The sequence below is a fragment of the Solanum stenotomum genome, chromosome 3, assembly GCF_019186545.1.
Source record: "Solanum stenotomum isolate F172 chromosome 3, ASM1918654v1, whole genome shotgun sequence".
Lineage (NCBI taxonomy): Eukaryota > Viridiplantae > Streptophyta > Magnoliopsida > Solanales > Solanaceae > Solanum > Solanum stenotomum.
Window position 1 is genome coordinate 55800032 of NC_064284.1, and position 27917 is coordinate 55827948.

The window sequence follows — 27917 nt, forward strand, 5'->3', positions numbered from 1 at the left end:
TAGGACAATCTTTCACCTTGTGATCATTTTTTCCACAACCATAACACCCATTAGTACCGGCTAGGCACTTCCCATAGTGCCTCTTGCCACAAGTGATGCAAGTAGGTTTAGAAAATTGAGATTCACCAATTTTTTCTTGGTTAACCTTAGGAGCACTTGAAGAATCTTGGTCTTGAGCCCTCTTCTTGAACCTAGGTTGACTTTGCTCATCGGATCTACCCCTCTTCACATTCCTATTCATCCTCTTGAGTTTGGACTCCTCAATGGATTGAGCATACACTATGAGCCTAGAAATGTTCATGTCATTATGGAGCATTGCCGTATGGCACTCTTTCTTGACTAGGTCGGATACACCGGTCACAAACCTACTCATCTCATCCCTAGGGTTTGACACCAAAGATGGAGCATACTTAGACAATTGGGTAAACCTCAAGGAGTACTCTTGCACACTCGCATTGCCTTGTCTAAGGTTGATAAACTCCTCAACCTTACACTCCCTATTCTCACGGGGAAAATACCTACCAAGGAAAGCTTCCTTAAACTCCTCCCACTCTATAGGATCCGCTCCTACCGGCCTATTAGCCTTCCATTGAGTGAACCAAATTTGGGCAACATCTTTCAATTGATAAGAGGCAAGCTCCGCCTTTTCTTTTGAAGTCACCCCCATAGCACTCACTACCTTATACACTTCATCCAAAAATTCTTGGGGATCCTCTCCCACCTTAGAACCTAGAAACACCGGAGGATTCATCCTCACAAAGTCTCTCAACTTAGAAGCCATAGTACCCTCATTAGCATTCACCCTAGGCCCCATATCTCTAGTCGCTTGAGCCGCGATGGCTCGGGCCAAGATTAAGAAAGCCGACCTAATCTCTTCATTGGTCATATCCGGGGGAACCACCGGAACCTCATTCTCTTGCTCACCTATAGGAACTTGATTGCATTGCACACCTTGATCATTTTGCACAACTTGGGGAGGAACTTCCTCATTAACATCCTCTTCTCCTACTCTCCTTGCGGGTCTCCCTCTTGTATTCATATCCTATAAACACAAGAGAAGGATTAAAAAAAAAAGGGCACTTATTAACCAAACTCTAAGGCACGACTTCAAGGATAATGAAAGAAGTGTAACTTCTACTGTCCTATAGCCTCTCACTCATAGATGTGTCGCGACTCACACCGATGAACCAGACTCTACTAGACGTGGCTTATGAGACTTTGACCCTAAAAACCATTCCCAAAATCTTATGCTCTGATACCATGTTTGTCACGACCCGAGAGTACCCCCTAGTCGTAACATGGCGTATTCGACCCCGAAGGGGTCTTATACGAGCCACATAGTCATTCATTGCATTCAATAATGAAAATAGTGCGGAATAATAAAAAAACTTATTTACATCCACACATTTAAACTTCATTAAAACAACTTTAAAAACACACAGCGGAAGTCTAAGTCTCACATGGCCATCTTAGACACAGTCACAAAACATAAGTAGGGACACGACCCTTTACAATCAAAAGAAGTCTATTAAGTCTATTACATGAACAAAAGAACTTCGAAGTCTTATCCTCGAATCCATGAGGACATACCAAGTCTTGGAGGAAAGCAATCTAACACTTCAAACTAGCTAGGAGGGATCACTTGCCGGAACCTACACTTATAGTAAAAATATGAAGAATATGAGTTAGTACACAAAATGTACTAAGTATGATGACCATGCAAAACATGCTTTAAAAGGGACATTTTGGTTAGAAACCATGCACTATGCCACTTTTTGAAGTACCATGAATAGTTGCATAAAAGACATACAATACAAGCATAAACATCAAGTAAGTCATAATATTACCTTTAAACAATTTCAACATGAAAATCTTTACCTTGGACCTTCACCTCAAGAAACCCTTATGCTATACCTCGTGCAATGTATGGATGGCGTCCCATACCACCATCCATACTAAGGCACCACATTAAGGTCACTTAAGGTAACTTATCATTCCTTTCTTTCACCTTTGCACCATATTCATACATAAGAGGTATATCATTAATTAAGACATGACAAGGGAAAATAACTCGTAATATAACCCAAGTATAGCATGCATCTCATATTAAGCATTTGAGAGCCAACATTCTTTAATAACCTCATTTAGGCCACAATTGTATCACATACATTAGGATTTAGAGAAACTCACTATGACCCTCTCCAAGCCTACTCGTGCAATGTATAGGTAGCATCCCATACTACTACCTACACTTTGTAGAACCTATCAAGAAACCATAATGAAATCTCGCATGATGGGAAGTAAGCGTTTAACCGACATAGACCATGAGAGCTTGTCATGGAATCCGGTGTCATAAGTCCCCACACCGTAAAGAGGTGGTCTACTTGCCTAAGGAAGACCGGTATATAGCTTAATGGATCCACTAGCTACCTATGCGGGCACATAGTTTATGGGATAAGGTAGACGATCATTGAAACTCATGCCTAACTATTGGGGGAGTTTCCATCTAACCAAATCCACTCGGTGCTTAGCCAACATTCCCATAGAATAGTTCGTTACATTGACATTATCACATATGAGAGGTGCCATTGGCCTACCAACTCCAAATTACATTTATTAACACGTGAAAGGGTGCTTTAAGCCTACCGTTTCAAGGTTCATTTAGGAAAGCTCATTGACTCCTCTTGAAAGGGTGCCATGGGCCTACCGGTTCAAGTCTCATCATTAACCTTCATGGAAAGGTGCCATAGGCCTACCGATTCCAAGGTTCATTATAAGCTCGTGTGGAAGGGTGCCACTAGCCTACCGATCCGAGGATTCAACAATCAACAATATAATCATTTATACAAGAAAATGATGCATAAGCCCTACCAATTCAAGGTATACCTTATATTGAAGAATCCTTCATATTCTATCATCAACATTCATGAGTGTCAAATTGAGAAATAATCTTTCAATAGCAACACCTTTACGTTCATAACATGATCACATTATCTTAATAGAATTCTCATTCATATAATGTCATGATAACACTCCAATTTCTCATACTATGCCTTTAAGGCCCTAAGCTTCACATACCCATACACCATAAAATAAGCATGGGTAATGACATACTTCAACAATCTAAAGACCTTTAAAACAAGTTTGATTCATATACATTCATTATCTAGCAACCCACTCATAAAGGCATAAACTAGGAATAAAGAGAAATCATGGGTTCATGGAGTATTTTCATCTTAAATCGTCAATACAACAACAATATAACCATAAAGTGCCATTAGAAACCTTTTAAAACCATTTGGTGGAAGAACCCATGAGATTGAGTGAAAACCTAGATTTTTCATACTTGAAATAACTTTGGATTTGGCTTCTTGAATGGAAATTTAGACAAGGATCAAGACCACCATACCTTTGCTATGATCTCCCATGAAATTCGATGAAGAAAGCCTTGAATCCAAAGCCCTAGCTCCCACTTCTTCTTCTTCTTAATGGAGGATTGTAGAGAGGGAAATGTTTTAGGGATGGGAATTGAACTAATGGTATCTAGGAAATAATATAAGTCCTTTGGAAGAATGGTCCAACACTTAGAAAAAAAATGAGGCGGGTGAACAGTAACCACGCCTACTGAAAATTGCCTTTTCCTGCCGAACAGATTTTACGAAAATGGGCATAACTTCTTCGTCCGAACTCCGAATGAGATGAAACAAAGTGCGTTAGGTAGCTAACTCAAAGGGCTTTCCATGGATATATTATTGGCCACCCAAATAATTTTTGTGCAAGGAGATATGACCCTCCAAAGTAGACCCTCGAAAAAGTCTTCACTTGGAAATTTCGGATTTTGATACGGTTGCTCTAAAATTTGGGTTAAATCCATTTCCCACTCAATTTGACCCACTAAACAAGAATGTGAAGTCGAATTTTTGAAAAATGAAATGAATCTTTTTATATACAGCTAAACAAGTTTCCGATAACTTTCGAAGCACATTTTTAAGAACTTTTTGGGTCAAATTCAAATATAATCATTTCATTAAGTTCTCGACTCCAAACTCACATGTGAGGCTCTAGTTTCACTCTATCATTTTCCGGGTCGTTACAGGAGGCTACCTGGGAGACCGAGCAGGAGATGTGAGAGCAGTTTCCCAGCTTGTTTGAGCCTACAGGTACTTCTTGACCCTTAGTTTCGCGGACCAAAGTCCTTTTTACTAGTAGATATTGTAATGACCCTCCAGGTCATTTCTGTTTCTTGCCTTATGTATGTCGTTTAGAGCGTTCTTGTAGCGACCCCAAGTCATTTATGACTTTCTAGGACTGACTATTTGGTCACCTTGGTGCGAGTTTTTGTGTTTTGGAGCTTATGAACCTTGAACGATCATTTTTGATCAAAAGTTCAAGAAGATGACATCGGAATCCAATTCTGACGATTTCATCAGCTCCGGAAGGGTCATTTTAGGATAGTAGCATGGTCGACATGACTCCCAAAGTTTTTAGTGTGAGTCGGTGTGATTAGGCGTTTTAAGTTTAAGTTTAAGCCTAAGTTTGACTTTTGGTAAACATTTTGAGTAAACGCGCTCGGATGAGAATTTCGTCAGTGCGGTTAGCTCCGAAATGTTGAGTTTGGTCTAGATTGACCCTTCTTTTGTGTCCCGAGGTTTTTGATATCTTTCCGAGCCCTTTTGTGGGTTTTGACTTAAAATGGCCTTTGGAATTGGGACCCAGTTTTTATCGAGATGACCTTTGATGGAAATTTTGACTGCGTCGTTGAGCCCAGAATATCGAATTTGGTATGGTTGCATATCTCATTTGCGTGCACGGGGTTCCGAATGAGTTCGGAGCACCCCGTCGGAGTTTTTAAGTTTTGGAAAAAATTGCAGCAAATCTGCTATTTATTGCTGAAAAACCAGCAACATTTCCCAAAACTTAAACCCTCATAACTCTCTCATCTTTTGTCCGATTTAGGCGATTCGAAGTGCGGGAGCTTTGTATTTTTAGTGGCTTCACTGTAGGGCGTTCGAAAGTTGTTGGGTCCCCGTAGTTCGAGGTAATTTCATGATAAAACCTGACTGCAGTACCTTTTTCGAGCCTTTATTTTTGGTATTATTGTTTTGGTCATATCTCACTCATTTTAGCTCGGTTTTGGGTGATTCAAAGTCCCACATGTTGAGAATTGTTGAGACTTCATTGTAGAGTGTTCAAATAGTGCTAGGCACCTTTTGATTTTCGTTTATTTCGAGTTTAGACGATTGCTGTAGGGTTTCTTTTAGTTGATTAAAGTGTGGTTTCTTGCTTGTTGGTTTCTGCTATGTTTTGAGCCTTGAATTGTGTTCCATTTTGGGACATAAGTTTAGGGTGCTATTTAGGGTCTCTTGACGGAGTCAAATTTGAATAGTTCGGTGCGGGTCCCATAATTCCCGTTTTGATTCCAAAATTGACCCATCTCCGTTTGTTGTGATTTTGGTGTCTAAATGACCGTAGTAACGTTGTTACTCTATTTTTGATAGCGGGGCAGCGTTTTGAGACTGTTCGAAAAGGGAAAGCTCCGGTAAAGTTTTTTGGAGAGCATGCGATCGGCCTTAAGGTAGGCTACAGTTTCCTTTCTTTTAGATTGAGCTAAATTGTGTAAAAACATGTCTATTGGAGGGAATTCGAGGTGGGTACCAGTTTATTACCTTACTTTGATTACATACCTTATGTTAGAATCGATTGGCCACATTTCGGGTATAGTATCATGTTAACCGACTTAGTAGAGTTGCATGCTTATGTGCTAAATGCTATTGTATGCGTGTATGCTATGTATTGTATGCCTTGTTCATCCTTAACCGTAAGCATGATGTCCTTAGTCTAGGTTAGGCTAGCATTGTCTTAGACTTATGACCGTGTGGGCTGGATGGCCTTGACTTGCTGCCGACGTCGTTCGGATGACTTAGCTCCTTGTAGACTGGAATAGCAGACTTGAATCTGATAGTTTGACCCTTAGATTAGGCGTTATCGCTACTTGCTGCACTTCTGTATCTTCTCACTCTCATTATGCGGTTCCGACGCATGCTCGAAGGTTTGGTGCATCACTCGAGGTGTGGGATTGAGATAGTATAAGCTTGGAGCCTTTTCTGCGATGTCTTGGAGTGGACAATGTTCCACGGTGGTTGTTGTTGGATTGAATCCTATTGGAGATACCATCACCCCCGGGGTCGTTCTTTCTAGCTGGGTTGGGAACGTATCGCTGGCTGGGTAGACTCAGTGGTATCGGCGATCGCCCCTGGGCCTCTCTTTCTAGCTGGGCTGGGAGTGTGATGCTGACTGGGTGTCGCCGGGTCGCTCTTTCTAGCTGGGCTGTGAGCTGACTGCATGGTAGGATGACTCGCGATATCCACCTCACTCACGGGTCCTTCTTACTAGCTGGGCTGGGAGTGGACTGTTTGGTTGGGTGCCCCCTAGGGTCACTCTTTCTAGCTGGGCTGGGAGTGCACTGCTGGCTGGTGGAGTTTGATGGATTATCTTAGTTACTTTGGGCTGGGAGCACGATTTTCTTCTTTCTCAGTAGACTTAGCTTTTCCATGTACCTGTCGGGCTTATGGGGGTTCGTTCAGGTTTTATTTGAGCTTGTGCACGAGTGTACCTTCTGGGCATATGGAGTCCAGTTAGGTTTACTTTAGTGTACTTTGTTTGTTTCTGGTATGCTCGTGTGCTTTCTTTTCTTATCCGTTTTGACCTCTCTGTGTCTAGATTCTCTCTTTTCTTATTTTTTTACCCTTTTTGCTCAGTCGGCCTATGATGCCTACTGAGTACCTGTTGTGTTGGTACTCATGCTACGCTCTGCATCTATTTCGTAATGCAAGTACCAGTACCCGTTATTAGCGGTGATTAGTTCCAGCCTTCTTTTGCAGCTGTGATTCGGAGACGAGGGCGAGCACTTGGCGTTTTGGGGTTTGTTCTGTCTCCTTCTTTAGTTTTAGCTAGTCTTGTTGCCTTTGAGACACGCTCTGTTGTGGTCCACTTTTGGGACTTATACTTTTTGTTAGATAGGTCTGTACTAGTGACTTTCAGGTTTTGGGAGGGATTTCTATATATATTTATTTTGGGTTGCTTCCGCCTTGTTATTCTTGTTTAGATTATTGTTTTCTCTAGTTTCTGCCCTTTTGCTCATTGCTTGATGTTCTGGGTTACGGGTTGGCATACCTACTGGTAGGGTATAGTAGGTGCCATTATGACTCGAGAAATCGGGTCGTGACAAATTGGTATCAGAGCCTCGGGTTCACCGGTCTCACTTGTACAGAGCTAACTTCTAGTAGAGTCTTGCGGATCGGTGCGGAGACGTGCGTAACTTAACTTCGGGAGGCTACAGGATGTCCTTAGAAAGATTTCCTCTTTTGTTTCACTTTCGTGCAGCATGTGTCTTATTGGTTCCTGTAACGACTCGGAAAATGATAGAGTGAAACTAGAGCCTCACATGTGAGTTTGGAGTCGAGAACTTAATGAAATGATTATATTTGAATTTGACCCAAAAAGTTCTTAAAAATGTGCTTCGGAAGTTACCAGAAACTTGTTTAGCTGTATATTAAAAGATCCGTTTCGTTTTTCGAAAATCCGACTTCATATTCTTGTTTAGGGGGTCAAATTGAGTGGGAAATGGGTCTAACCCAAATTTTAGAGCAACCGTATCAAAATCCGAAATTTCCAAGTGAAGCCTTTTTCGAGGGTCTACTTTGGAGGGTCATATCTCCTAGCACACAAATTATTTGGGTGGCCAATAATATATCCATGGAAAGCCCTTTGAGTTAGCTACCTAACTCACTTCGTTTCACCTCATTCGGAGTTCGGACGAAGAAGTTATGCCCATTTTCGTAAAATCTGTCCGGCAGAAAAAGGCAAATTCCAGTAGCTGATTTTACTGTTCATTTACTGTTCACCCGCCTGAAATTTTTTCTAAGTGTTGGACCATTTTTTTCAAAGGACTTATATTATTTCCTATATACCATTAGTTCATTCCCATCCCTAAAAACATTTCCCTCTCTACAATCCTCCATTTAAGAAGAAGAAGAAGTGGGAGCTAGGGCTTTGGATTCAAGGCTTTCTTCATCAAATTTCGTGGGAGATCATAGCAAAGGTATGGTGGTCTTGATCCTTGTCTAATTTTCCATTCAAGGAGCCAAATCCAAAGTTATTTCAAAGTATGAAAAATCTAGGTTTTCACTCAATCTCATGGGTTCTTCCACCAAATGGTTTTAAAAGGTTTCTAATGGCACTTTATGGTTATATTGTTGTTGTATTGACGATTTAAGATGAAAATACTCCATGAACCCATGATTTCTCTCTATTCCTAGTTTATGCCTTTATGAAGTGGGTTGCTAGATAATGAATGTATATGAATCAAACTTGTTTAAAGGTCTTTAGATTGTTGAAGTATGTCATTACCCATGCTTATTTTATGGTGTATTGTTGGTGTATTGGTATGTGAGGCTTATGGCCTTAAAGGCATAGTATGAGAAATTGGAGTGTTATCATGACATTATACGAATGAGAATTCAATGAAGATAATGTGATCATGTTATGAATGTAAAGGTGTTGTTGTAGGTTGTTCACTGGTTTGGTTGCATAATTACTACCCTATTTTCCATGCTCTTTGATTCCATTACATGCCTTCAAGGTGTTTGACAAAATGTCCAACTATGGAGAATTGATGAATCGATGCTTTAAAGTTTGAGTTATGAGATGTATGGAAATCCAGAGATGTGTTGATGACACTCATGAATGTTGATGATATAATATGAAGGATTCTTCAATATAAAGTATACCTTGAATTGGTAGGGCTTATGCATCATTTTCTTGTATAAATGATTATATTGTTGATTGTTGAATCCTTGGATCGGTAGGCTTATGGCACCCTTCCACACATGCTTATAATGAACCTTGGATCGGTAGGCTAATGGCACCCTTCCATTAATGATAAGTAATGAACCTTGGATTCGGTAGGCCTATGGCACCTTTCCATAAAGGTTAATGATGAGACTTGAATCGGTAGGCCCATGGCACCCTTTCAAGAGGAGTTAATGAGCTTTCCTAAATGTACCTTGAATCGGTAGGCTTATGGCACCCTTTCATGTGTTAAATAATGTACCTTGAATCGGTAGGCTTATGGCACCCTTTCATGTGTGATGATGTCAAAGTAATGAACTATTCTATGGGAATGTAGGCTAAGCACCGAGCGGATTTGGTTAGATGGAAACTCCCCCGACAGTTAGGCATGAGTTTCAATGATCGTCTACCTTATCCCATAAACTATGTGCCCGCATAGGAAGCTAGTGGATCCATTAAGCTATATATACCGGTCTTCCTTAGGCAAGTAGACCACCTCTTTTCGGTGTGGGGACTCATGACACCGGATTCCATGACAAGCTCTCATGGTCTATGTCGGTTAAACGCTTACTTCCCATCATGTGAGATTTCATTATGGTTTCTTGACAGGTTCTACAAAGTGTAGGTAGTAGTATGGGATGCTACCTATACATTGCACGAGTAGGCTTGGAGAGGGTCATAGTGAGTTTCTCTAAATCCTAATGACTGTGACATGAATGTACCCTAAATGAGGTTATTAAAGAATGTTGGCTCTTAAATGCTTAATATGTTATGCATGTTATACTTGGGTTATATTACGAGTTATTTTCCCTTGTCATGTCTTAATTAATGATATACCTCTTATGTATGAATATTGTGCAAAGGTGAAAGAAAGGAATGATAAGTTACTTTAAGTGACCTAAATGTGGTGCCTTAGTATGGATGGTGGTATGGGACGTCATCCATACATTGCACGAGGTATAGCATAAGGGTTTCTTGAGGTGAAGGTCCAAGGTAAAGGTTTTCATGTTGATATTGTTTAAAGGTGATATTATGACTTACTTGATGTTATGCTTGTCTTGTATGTCTTTTATGCTATTGTTCATGATATTTCAAAAAGGTGGCATAATGCATGGTTTCTAACTAAAATGTCCCTTTTTAAGCATGTTTTGCATGGTCATCATACTTAGTACATTTTGTGTACTAACCCATATTCTTCATATTTTTACTATAAGTGTAGGTTCCGGCAAGTGATCCCTCCTAGCTAGTTTGAAGTGTTGGATTGCTTTCCTCCAAGACTTGGTATGTCCTCATGGATTCGAGGACAAGACTTTTAAGTTCTTTTGTTCATGTAATAGACTTCTTTTGATTGTAAAGGGCCGTGTCCCTACTTATGTTTTGCGACTGTGTCTAAGATGGCCATGTGAGACTTAGACTTCCGCTGTGTGTTTTTAAAGTTGTTTTAAGAAGTTTAAATGTGTGGATGTAAATAAGTTTTTTTTTATTATTCCGCACTATTTTCATTATTGAATGCAATGAATGACTATGTGGCTTGTATAAGACCCCTTCGGGGTCGAGTACGCCTTGTTACGACTTGGGGGTGCTCCCGGGTCGTGACAAACATGGTATCAGAGCATAAGATTTTGGAAATTTTTTTTTTAGGATCGATGTCTCACATGCCACATCTAGTAGAGTCTTGTTCATCGGTGTGAGTCGCGACACATCTATGAGCGAGAGGCTATAGGATGCTAGAAGTTACACTTCTTTCATATTCTTAAAGTCGTGCCTTAGAGTGTGGTTCTATAAGTGTTCTTATCCTTATCCTTCTCTTGTGTTTATAGGATATGAATACAAGAGGGAGACCCGCAAGGAGAGTAGGAGAAGAGGATGTGAATGAGGAAGTTCCTCCCCAAGTTGTGCAAAATGGTCAAGGTGTGCAATGCAATCAAGTTCCTATAGGTGAGCAAGAGAATGAGGTTCCGGTGGTTCCCCCGGATATGACCAATGAAGAGATTAGGTCGGCTTTCTTAATCTTGGCCCGAGCCATGGCGGCTCAAGCGACTAGAGATATGGGGCCTAGGGTGAATGCTAATGAGGGTACTATGGCTTCTAAGTTGAGAGACTTTGTGAGGATGAATCCTCCGGTGTTTCTAGGTTCTAAGGTGGGAGAGGATCCCCAAGAATTTTTGGATGAAGTGTATAAGGTAGTGAGTGCTATGGGGGTGACTTCAAGAGAAAAGGCGGAGCTTGCCTCCTATCAATTGAAAGATGTTGCCCAAATTTGGTTCACTCAATGGAAGGCTAATAGGCCGGTGGGAGCGGATCCTATAGAATGGGAGGAGTTTAAGGAAGCTTTCCTTGGTAGGTACTTTCCCCGTGAGATGAGGGAGTGTAAGGTTGAGGAGTTTATCAATCTTCGGCAAGGTAATATGAGTGTGCAAGAGTATTCCTTGAGGTTTACCCAATTGTCTAAGTATGCCCCATCTTTGGTGTCAAACCCTAGGGATGAGATGAGTAGGTTTGTGACCGGCGTATCCGACCTAGTCAAGGAAGAGTGCCATACGGCAATGCTCCATAATGACATGAACATTTCTAGGCTCATAGTGTATGCTCAATCCATTGAGGAGTCCAAACTTAAGAGGATGAATAGGAATGTGAAGAGGGGTAGATCCGATGAGCAAAGTCAACCTAGGTTCAAGAAGAGGGCTCAAGATCAAGATTTTTCAAGTGCTCCTAAGGTTAACCAAGATAAAGGTGGTGGATCTCAATTTTCTAAACCTACTTGCACCACTTGTGGCAAGAGGCACTATGGGAAGTGCCTAGCCGGTACTAATGGATGCTATGGTTGTGGGAAGAATGATCACAAGGTGAAAGATTGTCCTACTTTTACGGCTAGAGGAAGGGAGGCAAAGCAAGCTTCTAAAGATGGAACGGTTCCTATTCCTCCAAATTATGGTCGTTTCTATGCTCTCCAAGCTAGCAAGGACAAGGAAGCTAATCCGAATGAAGGCGCCGGTAAGTTTTAGTTCCTTATGGTCATGAATGTCTTGATGAGGTTTCTATGGTGTTGTTTTTCATGTTTGCCTTAATTGGGTTTTCTTCTAAGTGGGGGATGGTAGGTTGAATAGCAAGGTTGTTGAGAGTGTTGATATCCTTATCTCATTCCTTCTATTCTTATTCAAGCTTGAGGCCAAGAGTTCCTAGTAGCTTGTTTTATGTTTTGGAGTCTTGGGTGAAAATGAGTTTCCATGGTCTCCTTATGTTATGCATGTCCTATTTGAATTCTTGTTAAATGATAAAATGAGTTTTCATAAACGTGTTCCTCGTGTTGATGTGCATTTAGTTGAGTTGTCTATATGCTTCATGAGGATAAATGTTGAACATGCTTAAATGTTGCATGAGTTGATTTATTAGGCATGCTTAAATGTGTTCTTGAGAATGTTGCATAATTGTACTTTTGTGAGAAAATTGCATAATGTGCCTAATAATTTTGGGATGAGTGTGATGTAAATTGGAGAAGGAAGTTCATCCAATGAAATGAGAAATGGTAAAGCTTGATGCATAAGGAATTGGTAGATGTATTCCTAATTTCTTGAATTGCATGAAGTTGTTTGAGCCTCATTGATGTGGAGTTGATGTTTCCTCCGATATTTATGTACTTGTATTGATGTTGTATGCATGTTGATGGGCTGTATACTTGAGTTGTTACCCCTTATGTGTTTAAAGTGTCATTCGAGGACGAATGTTCCTAAGTGGGGGATAATGTAACGACCCGGAAAATGATAGAGTGAAACTAGAGCCTCACATGTGAGTTTGGAGTCGAGAACTTAATGAAATGATTATATTTGAATTTGACCCAAAAAGTTCTTAAAAATGTGCTTCGGAAGTTACCGGAAACTTGTTTAGCTGTATATAAAAAGATCCGTTTCGTTTTTCGAAAATCCGACTTCATATTCTTGTTTAGGGGGTCAAATTGAGTGGGAAATGGGTCTAACCCAAATTTTAGAGCAACCGTATCAAAATCCGAAATTTCCAAGTGAAGCCTTTTTCGAGGGTCTACTTTGGAGGGTCATATCTCCTAGCACACAAATTATTTGGGTGGCCAATAATATATCCATGGAAAGCCCTTTGAGTTAGCTACCTAACTCACTTCGTTTCACCTCATTCGGAGTTCGGACGAAGAAGTTATGCCCATTTTCGTAAAATCTGTCCGGCAGAAAAAGGCAAATTCCAGTAGCTGATTTTACTGTTCATTTACTGTTCACCCGCCTGAAATTTTTTCTAAGTGTTGGACCATTTTTTTCAAAGGACTTATATTATTTCCTATATACCATTAGTTCATTCCCATCCCTAAAAACATTTCCCTCTCTACAATCCTCCATTTAAGAAGAAGAAGAAGTGGGAGCTAGGGCTTTGGATTCAAGGCTTTCTTCATCAAATTTCGTGGGAGATCATAGCAAAGGTATGGTGGTCTTGATCCTTGTCTAATTTTCCATTCAAGGAGCCAAATCCAAAGTTATTTCAAAGTATGAAAAATCTAGGTTTTCACTCAATCTCATGGGTTCTTCCACCAAATGGTTTTAAAAGGTTTCTAATGGCACTTTATGGTTATATTGTTGTTGTATTGACGATTTAAGATGAAAATACTCCATGAACCCATGATTTCTCTCTATTCCTAGTTTATGCCTTTATGAAGTGGGTTGCTAGATAATGAATGTATATGAATCAAACTTGTTTAAAGGTCTTTAGATTGTTGAAGTATGTCATTACCCATGCTTATTTTATGGTGTATTGTTGGTGTATTGGTATGTGAGGCTTATGGCCTTAAAGGCATAGTATGAGAAATTGGAGTGTTATCATGACATTATACGAATGAGAATTCAATGAAGATAATGTGATCATGTTATGAATGTAAAGGTGTTGTTGTAGGTTGTTCACTGGTTTGGTTGCATAATTACTACCCTATTTTCCATGCTCTTTGATTCCATTACATGCCTTCAAGGTGTTTGACAAAATGTCCAACTATGGAGAATTGATGAATCGATGCTTTAAAGTTTGAGTTATGAGATGTATGGAAATCCAGAGATGTGTTGATGACACTCATGAATGTTGATGATATAATATGAAGGATTCTTCAATATAAAGTATACCTTGAATTGGTAGGGCTTATGCATCATTTTCTTGTATAAATGATTATATTGTTGATTGTTGAATCCTTGGATCGGTAGGCTTATGGCACCCTTCCACACATGCTTATAATGAACCTTGGATCGGTAGGCTAATGGCACCCTTCCATTAATGATAAGTAATGAACCTTGGATTCGGTAGGCCTATGGCACCTTTCCATAAAGGTTAATGATGAGACTTGAATCGGTAGGCCCATGGCACCCTTTCAAGAGGAGTTAATGAGCTTTCCTAAATGTACCTTGAATCGGTAGGCTTATGGCACCCTTTCATGTGTTAAATAATGTACCTTGAATCGGTAGGCTTATGGCACCCTTTCATGTGTGATGATGTCAAAGTAATGAACTATTCTATGGGAATGTAGGCTAAGCACCGAGCGGATTTGGTTAGATGGAAACTCCCCCGACAGTTAGGCATGAGTTTCAATGATCGTCTACCTTATCCCATAAACTATGTGCCCGCATAGGAAGCTAGTGGATCCATTAAGCTATATATACCGGTCTTCCTTAGGCAAGTAGACCACCTCTTTTCGGTGTGGGGACTCATGACACCGGATTCCATGACAAGCTCTCATGGTCTATGTCGGTTAAACGCTTACTTCCCATCATGTGAGATTTCATTATGGTTTCTTGACAGGTTCTACAAAGTGTAGGTAGTAGTATGGGATGCTACCTATACATTGCACGAGTAGGCTTGGAGAGGGTCATAGTGAGTTTCTCTAAATCCTAATGACTGTGACATGAATGTACCCTAAATGAGGTTATTAAAGAATGTTGGCTCTTAAATGCTTAATATGTTATGCATGTTATACTTGGGTTATATTACGAGTTATTTTCCCTTGTCATGTCTTAATTAATGATATACCTCTTATGTATGAATATTGTGCAAAGGTGAAAGAAAGGAATGATAAGTTACTTTAAGTGACCTAAATGTGGTGCCTTAGTATGGATGGTGGTATGGGACGCCATCCATACATTGCACGAGGTATAGCATAAGGGTTTCTTGAGGTGAAGGTCCAAGGTAAAGGTTTTCATGTTGATATTGTTTAAAGGTGATATTATGACTTACTTGATGTTATGCTTGTCTTGTATGTCTTTTATGCTATTGTTCATGATATTTCAAAAAGGTGGCATAATGCATGGTTTCTAACTAAAATGTCCCTTTTTAAGCATGTTTTGCATGGTCATCATACTTAGTACATTTTGTGTACTAACCCATATTCTTCATACTTTTACTATAAGTGTAGGTTCCGGCAAGTGATCCCTCCTAGCTAGTTTGAAGTGTTGGATTGCTTTCCTCCAAGACTTGGTATGTCCTCATGGATTCGAGGATAAGATTTTTAAGTTCTTTTGTTCATGTAATAGACTTCTTTTGATTGTAAAGGGCCGTGTCCCTACTTATGTTTTGCGACCGTGTCTAAGATGGCCATGTGAGACTTAGACTTTTGCTGTGCGTTTTTAAAGTTGTTTTAAGAAGTTTAAATGTGTGGATGTAAATAAGTTTTTTTTCATTATTCTGCACTATTTTCATTATTGAATGTAATGAATGACTATGTGGCTTGTATAAGACTCCTTCGGGGTCGAGTACGCCTTGTTACGACTTGGGGGTGCTCCTGGGTCGTGACAGTTCCTTAAAATCTCACTTGTTTCACTCTTCCGCAAAATGGTTCGCTCGCGAGGTGGCGCGGCCGGGGGTGATGCACCCTGGTCTGCAGACAGAGCCCCAGCTTGGGGTAGACGCCGACCCCGAGGTCAAGAGAGGGCCGCAACATCAGTCCAGGGGAGAGAGGAGGATCCAGAGCCAGTAGCAGACCCTTCAGCACTTCGTATACCAAATCAGTCGGTGGGGCCGGAACCATCCTAGCCGCCACCCAGACTAGTTTTGACTCCAGATCTCCAGGCCGCTATTGCTCAGCTCTTAGGTGTGCTTGGGGGGATGCATCATCCACCCGCCCCAGCTACACCAGTACTAGTACCGCAGGATCAGCCTTCAGTGAGGGCACCTCAGGTCCAGATACCACCTGAGGGAGTACTGCCCTTGGCAGCGGACAGACCTATGCCGCTTGAGAACCAGAAGATGCTTGGTGTGTTTCTCAGGTTGACACCACCGAGGTTTTCTTGGGTAGTGGGTGAGGATGCCCACGAGTTTCTTACTACTTGTCGTGACAGGCTTCACACCTTGGGCCTTGTGGAGTCTAGAGGGGCTGACTTCATTGCTTACCAGCTAGATAGGCCAGCCAGGCAGTGGTGCCGCACATTCATTCAGACCAGGCCTGTTGGATCTCCACCAGTATCATGAGATGAGTTTTCTGAGGCCTTCTTGGCCAAGTTTTTCCCTCGTAGCGTCAGAGACCGCCTCACGAATCAGTTCTGCAGGTTGGAGCAGGGCTCCATGTCGTTGGCAGAGTACGTGACTAGGTTCTACCAGCTCTCCCGTCATGCCAAGATGATATTGCCTACAGAAGAGGAGCGAGTTAGGTGCTTTGTTCGTGGGTTTAGATTGCAGCATCGGCTTGAGTCCCAGTCCTTAGTTTCTGCGGGTCGATCTTTTTTAGACGAAGTTGACCATGCTAGTAATATGGAGCATCTTCGTCCTGAGGCCCAATGGGCCAGCGAGAAGAGGGCTAGGCATGAAGGCAGCTACAGTGACTTCCGCCCCAGGTCTATAGATTATCATGACAGGGTCGGATGACGGTTTCGACAGGGTCAGTCTACCAGACCTACATAGGCCTCTCTTCAGGCATCTGATGGTGGTTAGAGTGAGGTTAGTTCGAGTCAGGGCTGTGAGGTGTTTTAGTCGGGTTCTTCAGGCCATGGTAGTCGTTCTTCTGGGAGTCGCCCTCGACAGGGTTGCTATGAATGTGGTGAATGGGTCATTGGGCCAGGGATTGCCCTCAGCATAGTCGGATTGCTCTACTCCTCATGCAGCTCCCCCTAGCTTTACCAGCACCTCCAGTTAGAGGCCGTGGTCAGGGTCAGGACCGTAGAGGTGGTCATTAGGGTATACAGGGTGGTCCCCGAGGAGGCAGGTCAGGTGGTAGGTCTGATGGTTTGGGCAGAGGCAGACATAGCCGCGGCTGCTGGCACGGAGTTAGCCGGGGCTTCTTCCACGAGTCCTGTCATGATCGCGCACTCGACGAAAGATCTTTACAAGTGGCATTGCCCTTCTTCACTCACGCGATATTTTTGGATCGGGCTTTCGCCCATTGTCCAAGATTCCCCACTGCTGCCCCCCGTGGGAGTACGGGCCGTGTCTCAGTCCCAGTGTGGCTGATTATCCGAAAAGACCAGCTAAGCATCATTGGCTTGGCCACTTCTATGCAGCTCCAGTGAGGGCGGAGGCTGAGGCATCAGACGATGTGATCAGAGGTACGATTCTTTTATGCCAGCAGCCCGCCTTGTCTTTATTTGATCTGGGCTCTAGTTTTTCGTACGTTTCTGTTCACTATGCCTCTCGATTGAGTATAATGTCTAAGCCTATAGCAGCGCCGTTGCGTGTGTCGACCCCTGTGGGTAAGTCTTTTGTAGTGGATCAGGTATTTCGATCTTACTTAGTTACTATCCAAGGGCGTGACACCCGGGCTGACCTTATTTTGCTTGGTATGGTAGATTTCGATGTGATTCTGGGCAAGGACTATTTATCCCCTTATCGCGCTGTTTTAGATTGCTTTTCTAAGACTGTTACCTTACCCATTCCGGGTATTCCTCCGGTGGTGTGGCAGGGATCTCGTGGTAGCACACCAGTTGGGGTTATCTCTTTTATTCGTGCTAGGAGGCTAGTGGCTATGTTCGTGATGTGAGTAGGGAGGTTCCTCTGGTTGAGTCAGTTCCTGTTGTTCGTTACTTCTTAGATGTGTTTCCTACTGATCTACCCGGCCTACCTCCAGAGCGTGATATTGATTTTCCGATTGAGCTTGAGCCCTGTACTCGGCCTATTTCTATTCCGCCATATCGGATGGCTCATGCAGAGCCCAAGGAGCTCACTGTTCAGCTTCAGGATCTCTTGGGTAAGGGATTTATCAAACCTAGTATATCACCTTGGGGCGCTCCCATTCTTTTTGTTAAGAAGAAGGACGGTAATATGCGCATGTGCATTGACTATAGACAGTTGAATAAGGTGACAGTGAAGAATCGATATCCTTTACCTAGGATTGATGACCTATTTGACTAACTACAAGGAGCTTCAGTGTTCTCTAAGATTGATTTGAGGTTCGGTTACCACCAGTTGAGGATTAGGGCACCAGACATCCCTAAGAATGCATTTAGGCCCATTTATGGGCATTATGAGTTCTTGCTGATGTCATTTGGGTTAACTAATGCCCCTGCTGCCTTTATGGACTTGATGACAGGCGTGTTCAGGCCTTATCTTGATTCCTTCGTCATAGTCTTCATTGATGATATTTTGATGTACTCGCGGAGTAGGGGTGATCATGAGCAGCATTTGAGAGTTGTGCTCCAGACTTTGAGAGATCAGCGGCTTTATGCCAAGTTCTCAAAGTGCCAGTTTTGGTTAGACTCTGCAGCGCTATTGAGGCATGTTGTATCCAAGGAGGGCATTTTGGTAGATCCGACGAAGATTGAGGCTATTCGTGATTGGGCTAGACCCACCTCAGTTACTGAGATTCGGAGCTTCATCGGACTAGCAGGCTACTATAGACGATTTGTGGAGGGTTTCTCTACCTTGGCAGCACCTCTGACCCGGTTGACTGGTGTTGATGTTCCCTTTGTTTGTTCAGAGGAGTGTGATGCGAGCTTTTTGATTCTCAAGGAGTTATTGACCACCGCTCCTATATTGACTCTTCCAGTTGAGGGCAAGGGCTTCACGATTTATTGTTACACATCCGGTGTTGCTTTGGGTTGTGTATTGATGCAGCAGGGCCAGGTTGTTGCTTATCCATCGAGGCAGCTTAAGATTCATGAGCGCAACTACCCTACCCATGACTTAGAGTTGGCGGCGGTAGTTTTCGCACTTAAGATTTGGAGGCACTACTTGTATGGAGTTCGATGTGAGATCTATACCGATCACAGGATTCTTCAGTACATCATGAGCCAGAGGGACCTTAATTCGAGGCAGCGTCATTATATTGAGCTCCTGAAGGACTATGACCTCTCTATTCTCTATAATCCGGGCAAGGCGAATGTGGTAGCAAACGCCTTGAGCCGAAAGGCGGTGAGTATGGGTAGTCTAGCCTTCATATCTGTTGAGGAGCGACCCTTGGCTATGGACATTCAGTTCTTAGCCAATAGCTTGGTTCAATTGGATATCTCAGATCCTAAACGAGTCTTGGCCCATATGGGAGCTCAGTCTTCCTTGCTTGATAGGATCCGGGGTTGTTAGTTTGAGGATGAGGCCTTGGTGGCCCTTAGAGATCGATTGTTAGCGGGTGATGGTGGTCATGCTACCTTAGATCGTGATGGAGTGTTGAGATTCGCCGGCCGCATCTGTATTCTGAGAGTTGGGGATTTGATACGATTGATACTTTCTGAGGCCCATGAGTCTAGATACTCTATCCATCCAGGCACAACAAAGATGTATCGTGATTTGAGGCAGCATTACTGGTGGAGTGGCATGAGGAGAGATATTGCTGACTTTGTTTCCCGTTGCTTGTGCTGGCAGCAGGTAAAGGCAAGGCATTTGAGGCCTGGTGGGGAGTTTCAGAGATTACCCATTCCGGAGTGGAAGTGGGAGCGTATCACTATGGACTTCATTGTGGGGTTACCTCGGACTTCTAGACGTGTTGACAGCATTTGGGTCATCGTTGATCGATTGACCAAGTCAGCATATTTCCTTCCTGTTCAGTCTTTATTTAGCGCCGAGAGGTTGGCTCGTATCTACATTCGGGAAGTGGTTCGACTTCATGGAGTGCTAGTTTCTATTATATCAGATAGGGGCTCTCAGTTCACGTCCAGCTTTTGGAGGACCTTTCAGGATGAGTTGGGCACTCGGGTTGACCTTAGCATAGCTTTCCACGAGCAGACGGATGGCCAGTCGGAGAGTACTATTCAGGTCCTTGAGGATATGTTGCGGACCTGTGTTATGGATTTTGGATGTCAGTGGGACTAGTTCTTAACTTTGGCGGAGTTTGCGTACAACAACAACTATCACTCTAGTATGCAGATGACTTCATTCGAGGCATTATATGGTAGGCGTTGTCGCTCTCCAATTGGTTGGTTTGAGTCTGCAGAACCCAGGCCGCGTGGTACAGATTTGCTTCAGTAGGCCCGGGATCAGGTGAGGGTGATTCAGGATAGGCTCAGGATGGCTCGGAGTAGGCACCAGAGTTATGCGGATCGGAGGCACAGACCTTTAAGATTCCCTGTTGGTGATCGGGTATTCCTCCGTGTGACGCCCATGAAGGGCGTGATGAGGTTTGGGAGGCGGGGCAAGCTTAGCATTAGGTACATTGGGCCTTTTCAGATACTCCGGATAGTTGGGGAGGTTGGTTATGAGTTGGCCCTACCTCCAGCATTTTCAACCATCCACCCGGTTTTCCATGTCTCGATGTTGCGGAGATATGTTCCTGATAAGTCCCATGTTCTCCAGTATGATGCAGTCGAGTTGGATGATCGTTTGACATTTGTAGGGGAACCAGTTGCCATTCTAGCCATAGATGTGAGGAGATTGCGCTCGAGAGTCATTCCTGTTGTTAAGGTCCGTTGGAGGCATCGTACAGTCGAGGAGGCCACCTGGGAGACCGAGCAGGAAATGCGAGAGCAGTTTCCCAGCTTGTTTGAGCCTTCAGGTACTTCTTGACCCTTACTTTCGCGGACGAAGTCCTTTTTAATAGTGGATATTGTAATGACCCTCTAGGTCATTTCTGTGTCTTGCCTTTTGTGTGTCATTTAGAACGTTCCTGTAGCGACCCTAAGTAATTTATGACTTTCTGAAACTGAAGGTTCGGTCACCTGGTTGTTCGTTTGGTCTTTGTGCGAGTTTTTGTGTTTTGGAGCTTATGAACCTTGAACGATCATTTTCGATCAATAGTTCAAGAAGATGACATCAGAATCCAATTCTGACGATTCCATCAGCTCCGGAAGGGTCATTTTAGGGTAGTAGCATGGTCGACATGACTCCTGAGGTTTTCAGTGTGAGTCGGTGCGATTAGGCGTTTTAACTTTAAGTTTAAGCCTAAGTTTGACTTTGCTAAATATTTTGAGTAAACACGCTCGGATGAGAATTCCGTCAGTGCGGTTAACTTCGGAATGTTGAGTTTGGTCTAGATTGACCCTTCTTTTGTGTCCCGAGGTTTTTGATATCTTTCCGAGCTCTTTTGTGGGTTTTGACTTAAAATGGCCTTTGGAATTAGGACCCAGTTTTTATCGAGATGACCTTTGATGGAAATTTTGACAGCGTCGTTGAGTCCATAATATCGAATTTGGTATGGTTGCATATCTCATTTGCGTGCACGGGGTTCTGAACGAGTTCGGAGTACCCCGTCAGAGTTTTTAAGTTTTGGAAAAAATTGCAGCAAATCTGCTATTTATTGCTGAAAAACCAGCAACATTTACCAAAACTTAAACCCTCATAACTCTCTCATCTTTTGTCCGATTTAGGCGATTCGAAGTGCGGGAGGTTTGTATTTTTGGTGGCTTCACTGTAGGGTGTTCGAAATTTGTTGGGTTCCTGTAGTTCGAGGTAATTTCACGATAAAACCTGGCTGCAGTACCTTTTTCGAGCCTTTGTTTTTGGTATTATTGTTTTGGTCATATCTCACTCATTTTAGCTCGGTTTTGGGTGATTCGCAGTCCCACATGTTGAGAATTGTCGAGACTTCATTGTAGAGTGTTCAAATAGTGCTGGACAGCTTTTGATTTTCGTTTATTTCGAGTTTAGACTACTGCTGTAGGGTTTTTTCTAGTTGATTAAACTGTGGTTTCTTGCTTGTTGGTTTTTGATATGTTTTGAGCCTTGAATTGTGTTCCATTTTGGGACATAAGTTTAGGGTGCTGTTTAGGGTCTCTTGACGGAGTTAAATTTGAACAGTTTGGTGCGGGTCCCACAATTCCTGTTTAGATTCCAAAATTGACCCGTCTCCGTTTGTTGTGATTTTGGTGTCTAAATGACCGTAGTAACGTTGTGACTCTATTTTTGATAGCGGGGCAGCTTTTTGAGACTGTTCGGAAAGGGCAAACTTCGGTAAAGTGATTTGGAGAGCACGCGATCGGCCTTAAGGTAGGCTATGGCTTCCTTTCTTCTAGATTGAGCTTAATTGTGTAAAAACATGTCGATTGGAGGGAATTGGGGGTGGGTACCAATTTACTACCTTACTTTGATTAAATACCTTGTGTTAGGATCGAATGGCCACATTTCGGGTATAGTATCATGTTAACCGGCTTAGTAGAGTTGCATGCTTATGTGCTAAATGCTATTGTATGCGTGTATGCTATGTATTGTATGCCTTATTCATCCTTAACCGTAAGCATGATGTCCTTAGTCTAGGTTAGGCTAGCATTGCCTTAGACTTATGACCATGTCGGCTGGATAGCCTTGACTTGCTACCGACGTCGTTCGAATGACTTAGCTCCTTGTAGACTAGAATAGCAGACTTGAGTCTGATAGTTTGACCCTTAGATTTATGCGGTTCTAACGCATTCTTGAAGGTTTGGTGCATTACTCGAGGTGTGGGATTGAGATAGTATAGGCTTGGAGTCTTTTCTGTAATGTCTTAGAGTGGACAGCGTTCCACGGTGGTTGTTGTTGGATTGAATCCTATGGGAGATACCATCACCCCCGGGGTTGTTCTTTCTAGGTGGGCTGGGAACGTATCGCTGGCTGGGTATACTCGGTGGTATCGGCGATCGCCCCCGGGCCTCTCTTTCTAGCTGGCTGGGAGTGTGATGCTGGCTGGGTGTCCCCGCGTCGCTCTTTCTAGCTGGGCTGGGAGCTGACTGCATGGTAGGACGACTCACGATATCTACCTCACTCACGGGTCCCTCTTACTAGCTGGGCTGGGAGTGGACAGTTTGGTTGGGTGCCCTTAGGGTCACTCTTTCTAGATGGGCTGGGAGTGCACTGCTGGCTGGTGGAGTTTGATGGATTATCTTAGTTACTTTGGGCTGGGAGCCCAATTTTCGTCTTTCTCAGTAGACTTAGCTTTTTCGCGTACCTGTCGGGCTTATGGGGGTTCGTTTAAGTTTTATTTGAGATTGTGCACGAGTGTACCTTCTGGGCATATGGGGTCCAGTTAGGTTTAGTTTAGTGTACTTAGTTTGTTTCTGGTATGTTCGTGTGCTTTCTTTTTTTATCCGTTTTGATCTCTCTGTGTCTAGATTCTATCCTTTCTTATTGTTTTTACCCTTTTTGCTCTGTCGGCTTGTGATGCCTACTGAGTACCTGTTGTGTTGGTACTCATTCTACGCTCTGCATCTATTTCGTGATGCAGGTACCAGTACCCGTTAGTAGCGGTGATTAGTTCCAGCCTTCTTTTGTAGCTGTGATTCGGAGACGAGGGCGAGCACTTGGCGTTTCAGGGTTTGTTCTGTCTTCTTCTTTTGTTTTAGCTACTCTTGTTGCCTTTGAGACACGCTCTGTTGTGGTCCACTTTTGGGACTTGTACTTTTCGTTAGATAGCTCTGTACTAGTGACTTCCAGGTTCTGGGAGGGATTTCTGTATATATTTATTTCGGGTTGCTTCCGCCTTGTTATTCTTGTTTAGATTATTATTTTCTCTAGTTTCTGCCCTTTTGCTCATTGCTTGATGTTCTGGTTTGTGGGTTGGCTTACCTACTGGTAGGGTATAGTAGGTGCCATTTTGAGTCGAGAAATCGGGTCGTGACAAATTGGCATCAGAGCCTCAGGTTCACCGGTCTCACTTGTACAGAGATAACTTCTAGTAGAATCTTGCGGATCGGTGCGGAGACGTGTGTAACTTATCTTCGGGAGGCTACAGGATGTCCTTTGAAAGATTTCCTCTATTGTTTCACTTTCGTGCAGCATGTGTCTTATTGGTTCCTTAAAATCTCACTTGTTTCACTCTTTCGCAGGATGGTTCGCTCGCGAGCTGGCGCGGCCGGGGATGATGCACCCAGGCCTGCAGACATAGCCCCAGCTTGGGGTAGACGCCGACCTCGAGGTCGAGAGAGGGCCGCAACATCAGTCCAAGGGAGTGAGGAGGATCCGGAGCCAGTAGCAGACCCTTCAGCACTTCGTATACCAGATCAGCCAGTGGGGCCGGAGCCGTCCCAGCCGTCACCCAGACTAGTTTTGACCCCAGATATCCAGGCCGCTATTGCTCAGCTCTTAGATATGCTTGGGGGGATGCAGCATCCACCCGCCCCATCTACACCAGCACTAGAACTCCAGGATCAGCCTTGAGTGAGGGCACCTCAGGTCCAGATACCACCTGAGGGAGTACAGCCCTTGGCAGCGGACAGACCTATGCCGCTTGAGGACCAGAAGATGCTTGGTGTGTTTCTCAGGTTGACACCACCGAGGTTTTCTTGGGCAGTGGGTGGGGATGCCCACGCGTTTCTTACCACTTGTCGTGACAGGGTTCACACCTTGGGCCTTGTGGAGTCTAGAGGGGCCGACTTCATTGCTTACCAGCTAGATAGGCCGACCAGGCAGTGGTGGCGCACATTCATTCAGACCAGGCCAGTTGGATCTCCACCAGTATCATGGGATGAGTTTTCTGAGGCCTTCTTGGCCATGTTTATCCCTCGTGGCGTCAGAGACCGCCTCACGAATCAGTTCTGCAGGTTGGAGCAGGGCTCCATGTCGTTGGCAGAGTACGTGACTAGGTTCCACCAGCTCTCCCGTCATGCCAAGATGATATTGCCTACAGAAGAGGAGCGAGTTAGGTGCTTTGTTCGTGGGTTGAGATTGCAGCTTCGGCTTGAGACCTAGGCCTTAGTTTCTGCGAGTCGATCTTTGTTAAACAAAGTTGACCATGCTAGTAATATGGAGCATCTTCGTCGTGAGGCCCAAGGGGGCAGCGAGAAGAGGGCTGGGCATGAGGGCAGCTACAGTGACTTCCGCCCTAGGTCTATAAATTATCATGACAGGGTAAGATGACGGTTTCGACAGGGTCAGTCTAGCAGACCTACAAAGGCCTCTGTTCAGGCATCTGATGGTGTTCGGAGTGAGGTTAGTTCGAGTCAGGGCTGCGAGGTGTTTCAGTCGGGTTCTTCAGGCCATGGTAGTCGTTCTTCTTGGAGTTGCCCCCGACAGGGTTGCTATGAATGTGGTGAGATGGGTCATTGGGCCAGGGATTGGCCTCAGCATAGTCGGATTGCTCTTGTTCCTCATGCAGCTCCCCCTAGCTTTACCAGCACCTCCAGTTAGAGGCCGTGATCAGGGTCAGGACCGTAGAGGTGGTCATCAGGGTATACGGGGTGGTCCCCGAGGAGGCAGGTCAGGTGGTTGGTCTGATGGTCTGGAAAGAGGCAGACATAGCCACTTCTATGCAGCTCCAGTGAGTGCGGAGGCTGAGGCATCAGACGATGTGATCAGAGGTATGATTCTTTTATGCCAGCAGCCCGCCTTGTCTTTATTTGATCTGGGCTCTACTTTTTCGTACGCTTCTGTTCACTATACCTCTCGATTGAGTATGATGTCTGAGCCTCTGGCAGCGCCGTTGCGTCTGTCGACCCCCGTGGGTAAGTCTTTTGTAGTGGATCAGGTATTTCTATCTTGCTTAGTTACTATCCAAGGGAGTGACACCCGTGCTGACCTTACTTTTCTTGGCATGGTTGATTTCGATGTGATTCTGGGCATGGACTGTTTATCCCCTAATCGCGCTATTTTAGATTACTTTTCTAAGACTTTTACCTTAGCCATTCCGGGTATTCTTCTGGTGGTGTGGCAAGGATCTCGTGGTAGCACACCAGTTGGGGTTATCTCTTTTATTCGTGCTAGGAGGCTAGTGGCTATGTACGTGATGTGAGTAGGGAGGTTCCTCCGGTTGAGTCAGTTCCTATTGTTCGTGACTTCTTAGATATGTTTCCAACTGATCTACCCGGCCTTCCTCCAGAGCGTGATATAGATTTTCCGATTGAACTTGAGCCAGGTACTCGGCCTATTTCTATTCCGCCATATCGGATGGCTCCTGCAGAGCCCAAGGAGCTCACTGTTCAGCTTCAGGATCTCTTGGGTAAGGGATTTATCAAACCTAGTATATCACTTTGGGGCGCTCCCATTCTTTTTGTTAAGAAGAAGGACGGTAATATGCGCATGTGCATTGACTATAGACAGTTGAATAAGGTGACAGTGAAGAATCGATATCCTCTACCTAGGACTGATGACCTATTTGACCAGCTACAGGGAGCTTCAGTGTTCTCTAAGATTGATTTGAGGTTCGGTTAGCACCAGTTGAGGATTAGGGAACCATACATCCCTAAGATTGCATTTAGGCCCAGTTATGGCCATTATGAGTTCTTGGTGATGTCATTTGGGTTGACTAAAGCCCCTGCTGCCTTTATGGACTTGATGACAGGCGTATTCAGGCCTTATCTTGATTCTTTCGTCATAGTCTTCATTGATGATATTTTGATATACTCGCGGAGTAGGGGTGATCTTGAGCAGCATTTGAGAGTTGTGCTCCAGACTTTGAGAGATCAGCGGCTTTATGCCAAGTTCTCAAAGTGCCAGTTTTGGTTAGACTCTGCAGCGCTCTTTAGGCATGTTGTATCCGAGGAGGGCATTATGGTAGATCCGGCGAAGATTGAGGCTATTCGTGATTGGGCTAGGCCCACCTCAGTTACTTAGATTCAGAGCTTAGTCGGACTAGCAGGCTACTATAGACGATTTGTGGAGGGTTTCTTTACCTTGGCAGCGCCTCTGACCCGGTTGACTGGTGTTCATGTTCCCTTTGTTTGTTAAGAGGAGTGTGAGGCGAGCTTTTTGAGGCTCAAGGAGTTATTGACCACCGCTCCTATATTGACTCTTCCAGTTGAGGGCGAGGGCTTCACGATTTATTGTTACACATCCGGTGTTGGTTTGGGTTGTGTATTGATACAGCAGGGACGGGTTATTGCTTATGCGTCGAGGCAGCTTAAGATTCATGAGCGCAACTACCCCATCCATGACTTAGAGTTGGCGGCGGTAGTTTTCGCACTTAAGATTTGGAGGCACTACTTATATGGAGTTCGATGTGAGATCTATATCGATCACTGGAGTCGTTAATACATCATGAGCCAGAGGGACCTTAATTCGAGGCAGCATCGTTGGATTGAGCTCCTGAAGGACTGTGACCTCTCTATTCTCTATAATTCGGGCAAGGCGAATGTGGTAGCAAACGCCTTGAGCCGAAAGGCGGTGAGTATGGGTAGTCTAGCTTTCATATCTGTTGAGGAGCGACCCTTTGCTATGGACATTCAGTTCTTAGCCAATAGCTTGGTTCAGTTGGATATCTCAGATCCTAAACGAGTCTTGGCCCATATGGGAGCTCAGTCTTCCTTGCATGATAGGATCCGCGGTTGTCAGTTTGAGGATGAGGCCTTGGTGGCCCTTAGAGATCGATTGTTAGCGGGTGATGGTGGTCAGGCTAGCTTAGATCCTGATGGAGTGTTGAGATTCGCCGGCCGCATCTGTATTCTGAGAGTTGGGGATTTGATACGATTGATACTTTCTGAGGCCGATGAGTCTAGATACTCTATCCATCCAGGCACAACAAAGATGTATCGTGATTTGAGGCAGCATTACTGGTGGAGTGGCATGAGGAGAGATATTGCTGACTTTGTTTCCCGTTGCTTGTGCTGGAAGCAGGTAAAGGCAAGGCATTTGAGGCCTGGTGGGGAGTTTCAGAGATTACCCATTCCGGAGTGGAAGTGGGAGCGTATCACTATGGACTTCATTGTGGGGTTACCTCGGACTTCTAGACGTGTTGACAGCATTTGGGTCATCGTTGATCGATTGACCAAGTCAGCATATTTCCTTCCTGTTCAGTCTTTATTTAGCGCCGAGAG

General features: G+C 43.9%; 1 pseudogene; it reads left to right on the plus strand.

Moving 5' to 3' along the window:
- LOC125859075 (uncharacterized) overlaps positions 1-24327 on the plus strand; it is a 124958-nt pseudogene extending 100631 nt beyond the window's left edge.
- The last annotated feature ends 3590 nt before the right edge of the window (positions 24328-27917 follow it).